Raw genomic sequence first — 4,363 nt, 5'->3', positions numbered from 1 at the left:
ATCTGGAAGTAGTTTAGCCAGTCATACGTTAATGCCTTAATTTGTTCATAAGGTTTTATTTTCCACTTCCCTCCTTCTTTAAAGACCATTTCTCCATAGTTTCCCCACTTCCCCCTCATGTTAATTGTCTTAATACATTTCATTTCTAGCGGGGAGAGCCAATGTGGAATTTTAGGCTCTAATATGTTTTTGTACCTATCCCAAACCTCTATTAAAGCACCTCTGAAAATATGATTTGTAAATCCTTTATGTACCTTCTTTTTATCACTCCATAGGTAAGCGTGCCACCCGTATCTGTTATTAATACCTTCAAGATCTAATAATTCCTTATTCTCCAATTTAACCCATTCTTTTATCCAGCACAAACATGCTGCCTCGTAATAGAGTCTCATGTCTGGTAGAGAGAAGCCACCTCTTTCTTTGGTATCTGTCAAAAATTTAAATTTGATTCTAGGCTTCTTCCCTTCCCAAACATATCTTGTGATCGCCTTTTGCCACTCCTTGAAGATTTTTATACCTTTTATTATGGGTATCGTTTGGAATAAGTATAGCAGTTTGGGGAGCACCATCATCTTTACTGTCTCTATTCTACCCCAGAGTGATAATTTCAATCTGGCCCAGGACTCCAAATCCCTTTTTACACCTTTCCATACAGGGACATAATTATGTTGATATAAGTCAATATTCTTGTCGGAAAGCCAGATTCCTAAATACTTAATCTTCTTTACTATCTCAATCTCAGTTCTTTGCTGTAAAAGTTCCATCTTGTCTCTATCCATATTTTTAACTATCATTTTTGTCTTTCTCTTATTCAATCTGAAACCTGCTAGCTTACCAAATTGTTCCATTTCGTTTAAGATTTCCTTTATGCTATCTATAGGTTCCTCCACAGTCAGGACCACATCATCTGCATATGCCTTAATTTTATATTCATTTACCCCTAGTGTCACCCCTTTAATTTGCTTGTTTTGTCTAATTGCATTTAGAAGGACTTCCAGGACCACTATGAATAGTAATGGCGAGAGTGGGCATCCCTGCCTTGTACCTTTACCTATTTTCAGTTCCTCCGTGATGACATTATTCACTATCAGTCTTGCCTTCTGATCTGTATAAATTGCTTGGATACCGTTGAGGAATTCCTGGCCCACCTCCATAACCTCCAGATTTTTTATCATAAATTCCCAGATTACATTATCAAAAGCTTTTTCCGCATCTACGAATATTAAGCTGGCTGGTTTATCATATCTTTCGGACAGAAATTCAATAACATTAACTATATTTCTTATATTGTTTCTTATCTGTCTGCCCGGCAGAAAACCCTCTTGATCTCTGTGTATAATCTTTATCAATATCTTTTTTAATCTCTTAGCTAATATTCCCGCGAAAATCTTATAATCCGTGTTTAATAAAGAGATAGGCCTATAATTTTTAACTTGTGTAAGGTCCGAATCTTGTTTTGGTATCACTACAATGAGAGCCTCCCTCCATGTTCCTGGCATGTCCTTCTTTTTTAAAATGTTGTTCATAACTTTGGTCAACGGGTCTATCAGTACGCCTTTCATTTCTTTATAATAACTGGCAGTGAACCCATCCGGCCCCGGTGCCTTCCCTCTTTTTAACTCTTTTATGACTTCTTCTACCTCCTCTTTAGATATTGGGGCATCCAACTGTTCTTTTTGAGCCAGTGAGATCTTCCTCACCACTTTTTCTTTCAAATATCTTTCTATTTTCTTCTTATTATTCCTCTCCTTATTCTTATACAGTTGCTTATAAAAATCCACAAAAGCTCTCCTGATTTCCTTCGGTTCTGTTGTCCTTCGGTTCTGTTGGAACCAATTTCAATCCGTTACCCCCGAGGATGTGGACAGGCTGCTTGGACGCGTGAAACCAACCACCTGTCTCCTTGATCCTTGCCCATCCTGGCTAATAAAAGCAAGCCGGGAAGGGCTGGGCGATGGGCTCTGCGGGGTGGTGAATGCTTCCCTCTGTGAGGGAACATTCCCAGATCCGCTGAAAGAGGCGGTCATTAAACCGCTTCTTAAAAAACCATCTTTAGACCCGGCCAGTATGGCCAACTATCGCCCAGTCTCAAATCTTCCATTCTTGGGCAAGGTGATTGAGCGTGTGGTTGCTGAACAACTCCAGGCACGCCTGGAGGATGCGGACCATTTGGATCCCTTCCAATCGGGGTTCAGGCCTCATCATGGGACTGAAACTGCCTTGGTCGCACTGGTTGATGATCTCCGGCGAGCTAGGGACAAAGGTGAGAGCTGTTTCCTAGTTCTGCTGGATCTCTCAGCGGCCTTTGATACAATCGACCATAACATCCTTCTGGACTGTCTAGAGGGGTTGGGAGCTGGGGGCACTGTTATACGGTGGTTCCGCTCCTTCCTCCTGGGCCGTGTTCAGAAAGTGGTGTGGGGGATGAGTGTTCAGACCCTTGGGCCCTCACTTGTGGGGTACCTCAGGGTTCCGTCCTCTCCCCCATGCTTTTTAACATCTATATGAAGCCGCTGGGAGAGATCATCAGGGGGTTTGGACTGGGTGTCCATCAATATGCAGATGATACCCAGCTCTACCTCTCTTTCAAATCAGAGCCAGTGAAGGCGGTGAAGGTCCTGTGTGAGTGCCTGGAGGCGGTTGGAGGATGGATGGCGGCTAATGGGTTGAAGTTGAATCCTGACAAGACAGAAGTACTGTTTTTGGGGGACAGGGGGCGGGCTGGTGTGGAGGACTCCCTGGTCCTGAATGGGGTAACTGTGCCCCTGAAGGACCAGGTGCGTAGCCTGGGAGTCATTTTGGACTCACAGCTGTCCATGGAGGCGCAGGTCAATTCTGTATCCAGGGCAGCTGTCTACCAACTCCACCTGGTACGCAGGCTGAGACCCTACCTGCCCGCGGACTGTCTCGCCAGAGTGGTGCATGCTCTAGTTATCTCCCGCTTGGACTACTGCAATGCGCTCTACGTGGGGCTACCTTTGAAGGTGACTCGGAAACTACAGCTAATCCAGAATGCGGCAGCTAGACTGGTGACTGGGGGCGGCCGCCGAGACCACATAACACCGGTCTTGAAAGACCTACATTGGCTCCCAGTACGTTTCCGAGCACAATTCAAAGTGCTGGTGTTGACCTTTAAAGCCCTAAATGGCCTCGGCCCAGTATACCTGAAGGAGCGTCTCCACCCCCATCGTTCTGCCCGGACGCTGAGGTCCAGCGCCGAGGGCCTTTTGGCGGTTCCCTCATTGCGAGAAGCAAAGCTACAGGGAACCAGGCAGAGGGCCTTTTCGGTAGTGGCGCCCGCCCTGTGGAATGCCCTCCCATCAGATGTCAAAACGATAAACAACTACCTGACATTCAGAAGACATCTTAAGGCAGCCCTGTTCAGGGAAGTTTTTTATGTATGATATTTTAGTGGGGTTTTCGGTTTCTATGGAAGCCGCCCAGAGTGGCTGGGGAAACCCAGCCAGATGGGCGGGGTACAAATAATAAATTATTATTATTATTATTATAAAGGTAAGGGGACCCCTGACCGTTAGGGCCAATTGAAGACCACTCTGGGGTTGCGGCACTCATCTCGCTTTACTGGCCGAGGGAGCCGGCATACAGCTTCCAGGTCATGTGGCCAGCATGACTAAGCCGCTTCTGGCTAACCACAGCAGCACACAGAACACCATTTACCTTCCCGCCGGAGCGGTACCTATTAATCTACTTGCACTTTGACATGCTTTCGAACTGCTAGGTTGGCAGGAGCAGGGACCGAGCAACAGGAGCTCACCCCGTCGTGGTGATTCGAACCGCCGACCTTCTGATCGGCAAGCCCTAGGCTCTGTGGTTTAACCCACAGCGCCACCCGCTGTGGAATGAGGGAATAGGGGTCTCCTAACAACTCTCAGCATCCTTAATGAAAAATAGCTCCCATAATTCTTTGGGGGAAGCCGTGATGGTTTAAAGTGGTATCATTGTGCTTTAAATGCATGGAGTGCTTGACATGTGGTAACACAGTGAGCTATAACACAAGTAGGACTTGAACCTAAACGCTCCATCCCATGCGCTCCCAGAAGTGAGAGTCAACCCAAAAATAGGCCCTCTGGGTCCTGGCCAGATCTAGTCACCTCATGGGATAGGTTCAGAGGGAAAGCTGAGTCTATGCTGGCTACTGTCCCTCCAGCTCTGTGGGGAGGCCTAGCTCCTATTTCAAGAACCGCTAAGTGTGGTAAGCGGGGTCAGTCCACAACATTGTGCTTCTTGAGAGAAAGCAGCAATCGCCGCTTTGCCTCCCCTCCAAGGGAAAGAGCAGATTTTCTGGCAAAGCTGAGGCGGAAAATCCCACGTTCTTGGAAATAAAAAATACAACAACAATATA

Source organism: Podarcis muralis, chromosome 8 (assembly GCF_964188315.1).
Source record: "Podarcis muralis chromosome 8, rPodMur119.hap1.1, whole genome shotgun sequence".
NCBI classification, from domain to species: Eukaryota; Metazoa; Chordata; class Lepidosauria; order Squamata; family Lacertidae; genus Podarcis; species Podarcis muralis.
This window is presented reverse-complemented; position numbering follows the sequence as displayed.